The sequence below is a fragment of the Plectropomus leopardus genome, chromosome 1, assembly GCF_008729295.1.
Source record: "Plectropomus leopardus isolate mb chromosome 1, YSFRI_Pleo_2.0, whole genome shotgun sequence".
In the NCBI taxonomy this organism is placed as follows: domain Eukaryota; kingdom Metazoa; phylum Chordata; class Actinopteri; order Perciformes; family Serranidae; genus Plectropomus; species Plectropomus leopardus.
In genome coordinates, this window is record NC_056463.1 from 28,883,110 (window position 1) to 28,898,669 (window position 15,560).

Genomic DNA, 15,560 nt, shown 5'->3' on the forward strand with positions numbered 1-15,560 from the left:
ATCAGCTTTTAAAGTTGTGACAGGATGCCCAAGACACACAGGAACTAGTTTGATTTTTATATATAAATGAATAAATAAATGAACAAGCTACTGACATCACATCGTTAAATGTGCATATTTAAGGAAACAAGTCACTGATAATGATATTGAGCGATTTTGAGGGCTCTTTTTCACAAAGTAACAGCTGTGAAAGTTGTGACAGGGTGTTACACACACATGAGAAGTTGTTTGATGCCAAAATATTCATAAATGAGCAAGTTATTGAAATTCTAACCTTTGAATTTATGTATTTAAGGCATTAGATCACTGATAATAAGGTCATGGGATTTTCTGCTGTGAAAATTGCGACAGGATGTCCAAGACACATGGGAACTAGTTGGATGCTGGTATATTAATAAATGGGCAAGCTAGTTAAATCACAACCATCTCTGCAAAAAAAAAGAAACACCCTTTAAAAATCATGTTTATCTAATTCTTAAAAACATAATCAATTATGAAGATGATAGAACAATATTTAGTGTGTTTTTCAGCTGCTCAATTTGAATCTTGACAGTATGATAATTAGATATCAAAATAGAAACACAATATACCAAAAACTGATGTTTTACATTTGAAACTTACAGCTGTTTTTTTGATTAATTAATTGCCAAATTAATGTTTGGGAGTTAACCTAAGGACTCACAGAAAATCCATTTAAATACAGTAATTAATGAAGCACCCAAGGTAAACTCATGCAATCACAGTAACGAATTAAAGGTCAAGTGTGTGGAATTTAGTTGCATCTGATGGTGGCTTGTCTATCGTTGAATAGAATGAGTAAAGCATAAGTGAAACTGTAGCCGCTGATCCTCCTTAAGCTCTGCTACACAGAAGAGTGTATTGTGCATCGTGTCGACGAGTTCAGCTCATTAGTCCATTAACAGTTAAAGAGGTGTTAAAGACCCGCATCTAAGCCACTGTGGTGTTAAACCAATGTCTTGTATGGATTTGGAGGTGTTCAGATGTTTAGCTTTGGATAGCTGAAGCCATTCCTCAACTGCCCTGACTGCTGATTCACCACATGCAGCAGGGCAGTTTATCAGAGGAGACTGCACCATTCTCACCAAGGAGGAGCGATATTCAATTTTCTTCTGGGGAACAGTGAGTGTACAAGCAGAGACAGAGAGGACAGTTTACATCCAGGGCACACAGAGCCCTTATAGTGAGTATAGCATACGACCTTGCATTATCCACATAACTGACAAAGATGGTAGCTGGTTTACAGAGAATCTTCACCTCTCACACCCAGTGCTGGACAAAAAGGTTTTATTTATATGAGTACAGCAGCCTTTCTGAAAATTATCTCTCCTGTTAGCCGAGTACCACAGGCTTATTTCCAATATGTAATGGGGGGTGCCTCCCCTGATACTGGCAAGCATCTTGGGAAATTGTCCCCCAGAGGACCATGATACTTTTTCACTTTTCTAAAGGTCCCACAAAAGCACTTCATCCAGAAAACTGGCTAAAAAAAAATAATTGAAGGACTGATATGATGAGACAGCAAGCAATGTGTAATAATGTACAATGCTGAACGATATAAATCATTTTGGACCCAAAGGTTTAAATCTGTACTCCTGTGAAATCCACTCAGGGCAAAAACCTCTGTTAAGTCACACATTCAACACATGCCTTTCTTGTTAACAAAGGTAATATTGTTAGCTACCACTGTAGTGGTACTGTCAAGAGGCATAGGTGCTTTCTCCAATGTGCCATTATTCTATTTTATGATGGCATCACAAGAAAGAAAGAAAAGCTTAATAAAAGAATGAAAGAAAGGAAGATTTGGTGTATTATAGATTATAAGGTATACAGTGTATTCTACCAGTTGGTTACACTTTTTAAATCAGTGTCTTTCAAAACATAATGTAATTAAAAAGCCACTTGACAATTCCATGGGTCTTAGTCGACTTAAGTGTTTCTCCAATGAGCCCACAGAGGGCCATTACTCTCAAAGAGTGCTGAATAAAGAGCAAATGTCACCTTGAACTGCAGTGAGATTGCCAGAAGTGTCTCAACAGTCCCTCTACTTCATCTGTAAAAAAGTGAAAGCTATAGATGAAGTCAAGTTTGAAGGAGAAGCCTACAAGTGTGCAACATTGTTATCAAGAACATATGAAAATGTAAGACTGTAACAGATGAATCACATTAATAAGCTGCTGATGATTCATTGATCATGATGATTCATTATGGACAGCATAGTGATAACACAAGACCAGCAGCAATAAAGGTAACAACAATGAGAGAAACAGCTTCTACAACACTATCAACTTTAATAATGTAACACATCTCATCAATGATGCTGTGTGCTGGTTTTATAACTTGAGATCAGGAAAGCGCTGCATACACACCTTGCTCTTCCTTTAATAAAATGCCAAGCATGAATCCAGATTGAAGCCATTATAAACATGGATGGAGTAAAGGTGTGAGAAGGGGCAGGTTAAATCAGAACGTTATTGTTACACCACAATATCACAGCCTGAAAAGACGCATAAATTGTTTGATGGCAGCTCCTTATATTTTAAAAAGTCATGTATTTTTCATGAGTTTTACAGTGTAATGGGTAAATGGACTGTGTTGTGCCAGTCTAATTGGATAAGGGTTATCTGTGGAGCATCGCTGTTCAGTGGGATCTGTTGTTCCTCATGTGGTCTAACCAAGTAAACTGCTGCCTAATCACATTCAAGCCAAAGTCTATTTACTTTCTGGGGCACTGCTGCTCTGGCAAGAGGCAAAATGGGCCGGTGGAAGGGGTCTCGTAAATGAGTGCACCATTGCCAATCTATCCATCCTAATGCTAACGCAGTTTACAGGGCCAGTGGGAGACCCTGACAGGCTGACAATAGGGGAAGGAGGCCCAGCTTAAATCAATTAGCTAAGAGGACAAATATCATGTAAATCATACCCTGCCTGGCCCTGGGCAACAGGCCTGAAATGGAAGGCACATGCTCGCAAGAGAGTAGCACTTACTCAGTCCTGGACAGTTATGAGTTATGATTAAGGTGCTTACACTTACTGTGTCAACCAACTCACAATTGAGCATGCACCAAAAGTCAAACAGATGATCAAACTTTGAATAAATTGTTTGCTTCATCATTCAATGCACTGTTCGTTTCCACTGCGTTACAGTAAATGTACAATATGTCCGCTAAGCCTTCTAAGCCAGAATTTTATAGTTTTCATTTGGATCATGATTAAGACCTCAATCAGAATGTCCGACTATGTCTATGTAGCCCTGAACTGAACCTGAATGAACTGAATGTAACTGAACTCAACTTGAATGATCTGAACTTCACTGGACCTGAACCACGTCCATATTGGAAGCACTTAATTAAACTCAAGGGCCCATATATACATATGTATATGTGTGTGTGTGTGTGTGTGTGTGTGTGTGTGTGTGTGTGTTTGTATTCATGTTGATTTTTTTTGTCATGACAATTTATAATACTCATCATACTCTATGTCTTGAGAACATGGCAATGTTAAATGCATTTTTAAATGCATCAGTGTTGAGGTATTAAGCGTCTGCAGGAATTCCCTTTTTTCTTTGAAATATCATCTTCAGTGGATGTGATTCCCTACACCAAAAAGAAGACAAAGCAAGTGGGGTCTATGTATCCTTCCACTCATCTGAAATTGTCCTTTTGATAGCAGAATTGCAGAGGGTTCCTCTATCAATTTTTGTGACTTTCTGAACAGATAATCCAACTTGTACCCACTTTACACTGTGACTGGTCAGGTGTGTTGAATTGTGAAAGTGTATACATGGCAGATCACCTCTAATCTTGTGTATGGAAGAATTATTGTGGAAATATTTGCAAATTTGTGTGTAGAGTTGTGAAACTGTATCTTAATCTGTAAATGTCAACATCTTCCACCACCCCAGGCTAATTTTTACTGTCTGTGCTCCAGTGTTGGTGTCATTTACAACTGTTAATAGAATCTAATGCAATGATAGTCAAGTTGTGGCCCATGGGCCAAAAGTGGCCCATGATATGGTGCCAGAAGGTCCACTGACCATTTGCAATTCACAACAAAAATAACATATTCACACTGGGAATTTTTTTCTATGCCTTGAATGTATGTAAGGTGCCAGAGTACATTAAAAAGCATAAAAAGAGCCTTTAGTTGCCCCGGGACAAAACAAGTTTAACATCCCTTATCTTGTTTTAGGGATACTAATTTTCCCTCAGAAACATTGTCAGTGCATGGATTATCTATAAACACCCTCAAAGAGACTTTTCCAAACATATTCTACCAGTATAATAATTGGGTTTCCTTGACCAAGCTAAAGTTTGCTAACTATCCCAACATATCTCACTTTATGAGACTGCCTGCTTGATCCTTTCACTTTCTTCCACAGGAAAGTCATAACTGAGGAGCAAGACAATCTGGACACTTTTTCTAAGATTGTCCTCGACCCGTCTAACTGCCTGTGTTCCTGTCCTGGGAGTATGGACGGGCGTGAAGAATAGGGAGGGACGCCAGGCCATGAGAGAAGTTGGGAACATATGGTAGCTGCGCTGAGAAGCTGTGTGTGGCAGATAACATTTTCCACCAATGATTCTGATCACAGTGGAGACTTCAAGAAGGAGAGAGTCTCAAAGGAGCAACATACCATCTGGAATCTTGCGAGCTGTGACACATCCAATTTACCTCTACCTGTGGACCAGTCTTGTAACCTCTCTGTAGTCCTCACCAGGCCAACAGCAAGGGAGATTAGATGTAGTCACACCTGACAAGACAAGCTTTTCAGACAGGTCAAAGTATTTTCTAAAGTAGAGCAGAGCAAATTTTAGAATATTCTTTTTCCTCTGCATTGAACAATGATTTATGTTGTCTTGATTTACATTTTTATCCTGTAAGCCAAAATGTACCTAAAGATAAAAAACAACATTTACTTAAGTTCTTATTAGGCTGTGTCAAACTTTTCCTTTGATTGTCATCAGCTACTATGCTGTAAATGAACAGTGTTGTCATTCAAAGATGTAAGATGTTGTAAGATTTGCAGACTCAAGACTAAGTTATGCAATGCTAGGATTACAACATACATCTAATCAAGCCAAGGACATCACCCTAACCTCACTCTCTGGTTTAATGCCAAGCAAAGGCTCTTTCATTCATAGCATCACACAACTTGATCATTAAACTGAGCATGAAGAGTCATCAGTCATGTTTTATAGCAGGAGGATTTGTAATCGTATCCGATAAATCATTTAGCTTTCTTTCAAACAAATGTCAAAAGATTAGACAAACAAAAGGGAACAAAGCAATAAAATACCACATTGAAGAAATCAGTCACCCTCAAATTACATAACATGTCTCAAATGTCGACTCAAGGGCATGATAGGCCTAAACAATTTATTCACTTGTGACTTCTAGCCAACATCAGCATGTAATCTGAACAGCCATTTGTGGTGAATGTATTCTCTGGAACTTTTATCTTTACAGTGTTTTTACTGCTAATGCAATGGTTGTCTAATACTGCTGTATCCACTGTTATTTACTTATTTTATGCTGCTTAAAATAAAATAGCAAATGCTGCAAACAGCACAGATGTTTTAATAGCTCAACATTTTGATAAATACACCTTTTTACTTTCTGGCAAAGAGTTACATGAGAAGATTTATACCACTCTTAGGTTTTTACAGTAATATGAAACTGCAGCCAGCAGCCCCTTGGCTTAGTTTAGCAGGCATTAAGTCTGAACCAGGGAGAAACAGCAAGCTAACCAGTGTGACAATAATAATAATAAGTTAGTGTGACTGTGGATCCCTCTACAAAAAGCCTGTGGGATTTTTCAATTGGATTTTGAATTACTGCAGAATTTAAGTCCTGTGGCAAACAAACATTCATGAAAAAGACACACATTGTTCTACAGAATCTTTTCAAATGAGCACCATTTTTTTGTTTCCTTTTGAACCCAAAATGCATTCCTCAGAAAAAAAAGCTAGGTTAGGCTATAAATGAACTACACCACAGTAGCATGACTTAACATCCCTACCACAATGAGGCTGTAAAGCCTGTTCATCATCATGACTGTAGTCTCATTTAGCCACTTGTTAGCAACAGCCTTTCCTTTTTTTTAAGATTATTTTTTTTGGCTTTTATTGCCTTTAATCCATAGGACAGTGTGAGCGTGAAAGGGGTAGAGGCCGGACCCGAACCCTCGGCCGCTGCAGCGAGGACACAGCCTCTGCACATAGGACCCCACTCTATCCACTGAGCCACCAGGTGCCCCACCAACAGCCTTTTTTAAAGTCACAAAAAGCTTAAAAATTCATGAGGTGGTTATTCACTGACCTATTTTATGTCATAAAACAAAACAGGAAAGTCTCCAAGGCAGACATCAGACATCTAACCAAAAACACATTAAAAAAACCCACTGACTTTGAGACGAGGGAACCAGGAGTGATAAAATTCGAAACCATTTCTGGGTTTTACTCATTCCTGGAGCACAGGGAGCTAGCTATCTGTTAAACTATGTCTTGACTATAACTTCCTGAACACTCTGCAGGTTACCTGGCTTACAGCTAATATAGTATTTAGTGAGCCATTGGCTGGGAGGCTGATTTGGTTACCAATGTCAGGCTAGACGTTTACCCTTTGTGCTGAGCTAAGCTAACTGCCTCCTGGCTGATGCCTTACATTTACCAGACAGACATGAGCGTGGTATTATTCAGCCCTGGGATGAGAACAAGTTGCATTTATTTCAACTAAATCTCTGCACACTCTTCTAAGTTGCAAACTTTTGTTTTTTCTTCATACCTTGCTTAGGCCTACATTTAAATCCCCCTTTAGGGTAGACTTTGCAGGTAATGTTTATGTAGGCAGGTCCTCTTAAATGGATTTTTATGAAATTCAAGGAAATTATCTTTTTTTATTATTCTGGTCTCTTTTTTTAATATAGCAGAGCTGGCTTGCTAGATGGGCTGGGAATGCAACAATTTTTACCTGTTACTGACTTCCCATATGTGCATGCATCATTTGTTGGGGCAACCGGTGATACTGTTTTTCTCTGTACCCCTGTCTCAATTTTACAAAACTGATATTAGCCCATAATTCAAGCTCACAGCATCTGGTGGTACAATATGCAAAACAGACACAGGATGGAAAGCATCTATGTGGGTACACCTATGAGCCACTCCACCAATAACAAACTATCACCTTCTGTCTGGGGGTATTTGCTTACAGCTAATTGATGGATGGCTGGATTTCCATGTGGAATATGTGGCTTCGCATCCAATCTGTTTTACTTATTTTGGAGTAACTACCAGCCACGCTGCAAGTGGTTGGTTGATTGTCTCTGCTTTGCATCATTAGCAGCCAGTCCAGAAAGACAAGCAGCAATCAGTCACTTCTTCATCTGAACCCAGCCCCCTCTGGATGAGCTCTTTGCGATGATGAGGGCCTTTGTGGTCTCTTGGGCACCACAAATGACAGACAGACTCCATCCTCTCCATCCTCCTCCCTGGAGAGTTGGTTTGACGGTAACACGGACACTGAATTGAATCATAGAGACACAATCTTGGCCAAATGTACAGATGTCATTAACCCAACAAATCCACTGAGCAATGGCTGAAAAAGGATATAGTTACGTCATGAAAGCTCCAGTCACATACAGGTCAGTGACATCAGTAAAACAACTCTGTATTTTATAATGAAGTCTCCAGGTACTCTGTATTACTTCAACTGTCTGTTTTAGTGACTGTGATGTTTTATAGTGGTCACAGTGGATTTATATGCAGATTATTAAGAGTAACACTTGAAATTCTTCTATTAAAATGCTATTGTGATCATAGCCTGAAAATTTCTCTTCAAAAGTAGTGCATCTTTCTGCCATTCTCAAGCTCTTTTCCAAATATGTCAAACTAATGTATAATGAGTCCCCCACCTCGTCCAACAGTGGATTAAGTTGTGTGCTTTTAAAGACACATCCTCCCACCGGGACCACCCTCAAAGTGGTGTATTACTCGTCTCACACTCCTGGTCAGGCCCAGACGGGTCATTTCCATGTCCAGCGTTGATAGGCATTGATTGAATCTGCACAGCTATGACCTTACTATGAGCCCCAGGAGAGGAGTTCAGCTTCCAAGGTCCAATAACAGCAGAGTTGCACTGTCAGTCCTAATCCATCATAATTATGTCTAGCTAGGACCAATGTCTCCTGTTCTTCCTGCTCAACACAAATGAGTTCAGAGGATTGAATGTTGCATTTTTCATGCTGCAATATCAATGGCTGACAGACAAAATTGTATTTATGAAATGAACAGAGTGAACAACATGACTGTATGCAATGCAATACTGAAATGCACTTAAAGACAAATGTCTGCCACGATGGAATTTTATGTACTGTTGGAGAATTGGGTAAAACATGTTTATGCCAAAAAGCTGAATGGTGACTTCAAATTTTTGTTTTAATGAGGTAAGAAGTTTCATTTATCTTGTTTGTGGAGTGTTTCATCTTTAATGTTCACAGATATTGGTAATGGGTTATATTTACGGCCATAAACTACCTCTACATTTTGGAGTGAAGGTTTTTAATACTTTTGTCAATTTTTGTGCTTAAGTTGAGAAACAATCAATATTATGAACTTGCATCATCCACCAGCATTTCACCACCATATAATGTTTCCCTGTTGCCTGTTTAGCAGGGGCGTTACACCAAATCCTTGGCCCCATGCATAAGCAGACTGTGGGCCCACATCCTTTCTCTGTTATGCACCTTTTAACTTTTTTTGTTTTACAAAATCAGTTTCCTTCCTTTCTTTCTTTCTTTCTTTCTTTCTTTTATTGGAACCCAGATTTCCCTTTCATAGGGAAAGACATGCCACTGTCCATGGGTGCTCCAGCAGCATTCACAGTCACTCACTCAGCTTTAACTGCATTTAGAGACAAATACTGATGCAGGGGCAGACTAAACAATTTTGCACCTTGAGGGGTTGAGGAACCTCAGAGAGCTTCCATGTTTTTTTATGCAGAGTTCAGTCTTTCAGCTGATTTATTTAGCCAATTTTAATTTAGTTATGGCACATCTCCCCTGGATAATCTAACACGTTCTCATCCCAAATTGTCGCATATCGCCGCTTTGCAGTGGATGCCCACATATTACGCTCTAAGTATCCTTAAGCGTTTGCTCTTTATGTTCCAGGATGTCGCTACCATGATGGTAGCACAAGCACATGGTGAGATCATGCGACATGTGGTTATGTTTAAGCTAAAACAGTCAATCAATCAATCAACAATCAATTCCGCTTTGCCCCCACTATGATGCCCCTGCTGTTTGCATGAGGAATCTATCACTAATTTCAACCACAGTTGTTAAGATGTATAAATTAAACATCAGATTTAGCCTCATTGTCTAATCATAGGAGCGTTCTTTGTCAAGGTGACAGACATTTTCTCCTGCCGTGCTTTCCTCTTTAACTCATATTGTCTGAGGACATTGACACTGAGGATGTTAAATCATTTGGATTTCATGAGGCAGTCACAGTTCCTCAGACAGCTTAGGTTATACAGTGATGACCCAGGTTCTTTGGCAGCAATATCTATCTTGCCACACACTACCCTAACTACATTCTTGTTAGTATTCCACCTCTGCTTTCCACTGGTTTGCTTTCTTTCTCTGTGTCTCTCCCAGGCCAGCATTTGTTTTGTTGCTGACATCTAACCCTTCCTTGTGACCAAAGAAGCAGAAAGGCAGGATTTACAGATGGACACAGTTTTCATGGCTTTGCTTTGATCGGGCTCTTGTCTAGGAGCTTTTAGATACACCTTTCTAAGCACATTAAGATCTCATCTAGAGCAGAAAGAATTGATTCTTGTCAGCTGTGGCTGTGGGGATGCATGTCAGTAAATAGTGCCTATGTAGAAGACCTCACAGTGACAAATGGGATCGATTTTACAGTTCTGTTAACACGGAAGCACCATGCCATTTGAATTATGTAAATGCAGAAAACTTGGGCAGTCAGACAAAAATACACACACATACACTAGCTTGTGAATGTGTACACACTCTTAAACACAAGCACTGACTTTCAGGTGTACAATGAGATTTCTAATGCTACCTCTTCTTTCTAAATTGTTTTATTTTCAGAGAATAATGTTAAAATCTGTATTTATTTAGAACAACCACAAAGTATGATTTATTTTTATTCTAGTTCCTGATCTGTCAGCCTCCAAGTTTCTGTCTGTGATGTTTAATTTTTGTAAACCAGCCTTTCAACTTTTAATCCACTTCAGTGAAGGCTTTGATGACAAGCTCCTTGACTGTGGACATTAGGGGAAGGCCACCTCTAAATCAGTGTGTGTGTGTGTGTGTGTGTGTGTGTGTGTGTGTATGTGTTGTGAGTGGGGAACCACCAATGAATCCCTTCAGGATTTGTGGAGTTGTGTCTCAGGGCAGACAGATGTGGTTTAATACCCCTCCCTGAGCTATAAAAGATGGCACCACAGAGAACATTCAGGAGGTCACATTAAGTCCCGCTCTATCTGCAGGTGTCACGGAAGACAATTTATCTTCCTCACTCTTGCTGTATGACATATTGGACACTACACTCAGGAGCAGTCTCACCTTCCTGTCTATCACTGAGAAGCAGAATACATTAATGAACAGACTAATCTGTCTTCTCCAGAGACAATTCATTACTGACCGCTCAGTCTGACGCAACAGCTTTGAACGATGGAGATAATATGGCTGACTATTGAATTCTACACTCTTATGTTCTTCCTTACAATTTCTGTTGCTGTTTATTTTGTTGTTGTTGTTGTGCAAAAATGTTACCAAAATGTTCCCCAATAACAAAAGTTTCACCTCATGTCCTTTTTGAAGTCTCAGAAACAGCCACTGAAATTGGTTTGCTTGCAAGAATATGAATCAATGAACAATAAGTAATTATTTTTGTGGTCAGTGTATAATGCATTTCTGCAGAGTTTGTGGATGGTGTTTTAGTGGTTCTGGCCAAGTGGAAGTGCTAAACATTGGATGTCTGCCAGTGGCCACTGATGAGCAGTTCCAGTGACAGGCTTCAAACGATCAGAGAGCCTCCAGTGATATCAGCATAGTAGAGACATTTTATGGTAGATACAACTACATTCACATCTTGTGGCACCACATTTAGATCTCTGCTGAAGCAGCTGTTTGCTCATTACTGACCAGCTGTCGAAGATGTATTCATATCTTTTACTTAAAAATTAGTAATTCAACAATGCAAAAGTAAAGCATTGATATAAAAATGTATCTAAAGGTCCCATATAATGCTCATTTTTAGGCTCAGAGTTGTATTTTGGGTTTCTACTAATGCATGTTTACATGTTTTAATGTAAAAAAAACTTTATATACTTTATTTACTTGTTTTTTCTCATATTGACTGTCTGAATATACCTGTATTCACCACGCTCTATTTTAGTGCCTGGCCTGTATAGCACAGTTGTGACATAACAACTTCACAGAAATCCTGACAGCTTATTTCAAGTTTCTGAATACAGACTGTGTGCATTTTTCTGTGGATTGAATGTATTGATACTGTCACAGTATTTATATCACACCTATACCTTCTTTATATTAAAACCAGGCCAGTCTGACTTTTGCAATATGGGACCTTTAACTTTTTTAAAGTTAAAGTTGAAATGGTCACTAAAAGTGTTATCTTATCAAATATTGTATTGTTGAACTGTTAATACAAATGCATTAATGGAATTAGTGATTGAGGTAGAGCTAATTATAAATCGTCACTAAGATCATATTTTAATGAAGGGGTTTTAATTTTATTCTACAAGTTCATTAGAATTTTACCTGCCAAGGGGTAAACATTACAATATTTGTTTATAAAATGTAGTGGAGTACTATTAACTACAACCATTAAATGGTCAAGTCAAGTAAAGTATAAGTACTATGCCTTAAATTTTTAGTTACAACATAAGAAGAGTTAGATCAAGCAAGTACATTTTGTCTTATTATTTTGATTATTTATTCTGTTAAAAAAGAGATTAAATGGTGACATTTCTGATGAAAAAGAAACAGAATAAATAATAAGAAGAGTTACTATGTATGAGTGGCCCTGTGAATTTTACAGTACATGCATGTTAAACCTGGTGTGCTCGAGTGAAGCAATGTTCAGACGAAACACAATAAGAAGCTATAAACACATATTTTTGAATACACATACAAGCAAATATACACAGAAAATGTTAGCTGTATCTACAGATTGTCACTAGAACACTAAAACATTTTGCATGCACCAATAAGATGAGTTGATTCCCCTGCAGGCAGTGGATGGTTGGCAATCGATATCTTCACATGAGGCTGTGACTCTCTAGCATAGGAGCCAAGCACTCCAGGTAATGAACTGCCTGCTTGATATATATCCCTCACAGGGTGGGATTGCAGTGGTGCAACATGGTACTGCAACAACAGCAATTCTTTGATTAGTCATTTCTCTTCCATCACGCTTTCCTGCATTCAGAGAAATCCCTCACACACATTTATATTAAAGTGTTAATGTGTAAGTTTGTCTAGTTTCAAACTGTCATGTGGCTTCATATGATGAGCCGAACTGTGAGTTTAGGGATGTGGGGGCTCTCTCATCTTGATGCCACTGCAGACAGTTAGACAGGTGTGACACCCTTAAACTGTCTGGATCATCAATGGATAACCAATGCGCAGTTAATGTCAGTTAACAGCTTTTTTTTACTGAGGTATTCAACCCCACTGACATGTAAAGCACAGAGTCAGTCAGTCAGTCTGCCAGACTTGTTTGGGTCCTTAATCATTTTTGGAGCAGTTTCCTGTTTTTATTGGGTCCACTGAGAATCCAGACAGGCTTTCTGCTAGAGTGAACTTGATTAAGATGATTTAGAGACGTGAGCAAAAGGCTGAATAAGCTGATAACGCTTCCCATCCACAACAAAACAAGAGGGCCTCTGCTGCCATAAGAACACACCAGCGCAGACTCCTAGAGAACATACCCCTCAGATAATATATATGCTGGGACCCTTGAATTTCTTATTGGCTACATCTCATATTTCTGAACATATATTGCTCAATTTTATCCACTGCTCCACTTGTTAAAAGTGATGTGATATTTTCAAACTACGGACTATTTTATACATGATATATGATATACAGATATAATTGGGTATTTTAACCTTGTATGATATACCTTTTTATGGTTTTATCCTCTCAGGTTTTGCTGCTGCAATGACCTACTTTATCTACTGTTATGCTTAAAGAAACCCTCCAAACATGTTATAAGACATTAAATAATATTTTACTTGGTATGATGATTTGTGACCAACAAGGTTCTCAACTTCCCAGTTAAATACCTGCACCTTCACCCTCTGTGAAAAACACAAATCTACCATATTCTATTATCTAATCTATGATAATCTATGATAATCTATGATAGTTTTTGCTTTAAACTTTAACTACTGTGTTGCAAAGGAAGACTCGCGCACACAGAACAAAAAAAAAAAGACTGAAGTCTTTCAAATATGAAAGTGCAAACATTTCAGTCTATGTTGGACTTTTCTCAGTGCAGAATGAGGCATGTATAATGGTTCACCATATAGGCCATTCTTACAGGTACAACTGTTCAGTCATCAGCAGCTTGATTAAGCACACATGAATTGCTAACAGGCTGCGTCCTAGCAAGTCCAGTAGCAAACAGAGCATAGTCAACAAAGTATAGTCCCAAAAAAATGCTGATATACATACGATGATGGAATGAACACATAAAAGTGAGGTTAGCTGGTACAGAGAGACATAAAAATGTGTCACAGAAAAGAGGTCATATCCAGTCCTTCATGGAAGCCATTGGGATGGAGCATTTTAATGTCAAAGATATATCTGCACTCACACTGGAGTTGAGTTTGGACTCTATTTCTCCCATGGTGACTACTGAGTGTCCTTACCTCAGTATAAAGTAGTCCATTTTCAGTGCAAGTGTAGTTGTGATGTCCTAAAATGATCTTATACAAATGCTACTTGTTTCAAACACAGATTTGAGGAGGGTATTGAGTGACTTTGCCTTGTCAGCAGATCAATGTGAGAACTGCCCTACACCATTCTTCATGTGCAGTTTAAACATCCAAAAAAAAAGAAGTAAACATTACTGAATGAAGGGGGGCTTTCAATTTCTATTGTTTGTATCATACATTAACTTTACTTTTTTATACTGAAATATGCTTTATGTGCATTTGATTGATTGAATAACTTTTCTTCAACAGGCCTAAATTTTATAATATTTCAGATAATTACCTCCACCAAGGAGTTTTATGTTTTTGGTTTGGTTTGTTTGCTTGTTTGTCTGTTTTTCACCAGGATAATGGAAAATAAACGCTGGCCCATTTTTTTTTAAAAATTGGTGGAAGGGTGAAGCAGGCCAAGAAAGAACCCATTCAATTTAGGTTTTGGGTAGATACGCAAATTATTTTTCACTTTCATTAACATTGCTTGAGTTTTCCACTATTTTAACAAGGCTAAGAGCATAGTGGCTCTTTGAAATAAATGCTAACAACAGCATGCTAACATGCATATATAACATAACAAGGCTAACATGCTAAGCAGCAGCTGTTAATCATGTTTGATATGTTAGTTTAGTGTGTTAGCATGCTAAAAATTGCAAATTAGGACTAAACACTAAGTGCAGTTGAAGTGAAAACTTTGAACTTATGCTGGTGTGAGATAAAGAGCAAAAATCTTTGATTTGATCGTAATTTGTCCCTGGAGGAACATGAATGTCTAATTTCAAATCAATTCATCCAATTTTTGTTGAGACATTTCAGTGTGGACCAGGGCACTGGACCAACTAAGAGACAGACTAACATTCCCATCCATCGAACGCCATTAATATGGTTAAAAAAAACAACAACAATAAGACCAAAAAATGATATATATTTTGTATTAAAGCTGTTAAACTGCTATGGCAGTGAATAGTGTGGTGACAAAGCTTTACTTTTTGTGGCTAGGCTTTTACTTAGTGCCACTTAATCCTTTAAATGTTACACCTTCGTGATTAAAAAGGAAAGCTTGCACTTCATGATTAAGAAGGGCCAGAGAGAATTTTTTTTCTCTCATTACTGGGGTTATCAAAGAGAGCCGTCAAAATCTCGCCTGATTCTCTCAAAAAGTTTGTGTCTGCCTACCATTAAATGTAATATGTGTGAACAACCATTTAGAATACTATATCAGGCAGGGGAGGAGATTGAAAATGGGATATTTAAACATGAAAGTATGTTTGCATCACACTTATTATAAAAGTCTAATAACCAAAAGTATATTTTTAACCTTTATTTGACATGGGATGTTTGACCAAACACAACCGATCTTTCAAATGTCTTGCTTGACATCTACACACATTCACACTAGGGAGGCACTTGCATACTTAGCATTTATAATAACCAGTGCAGATTCTCTAAGATTTGTTTCAATCAAGACGATAAGAAAAAGAAACAAAAATCGTGCCAAAGACCTGTAACAGGTCAAGTATATATACATCTATCCATAGAGAAATTAGGGATGGCAT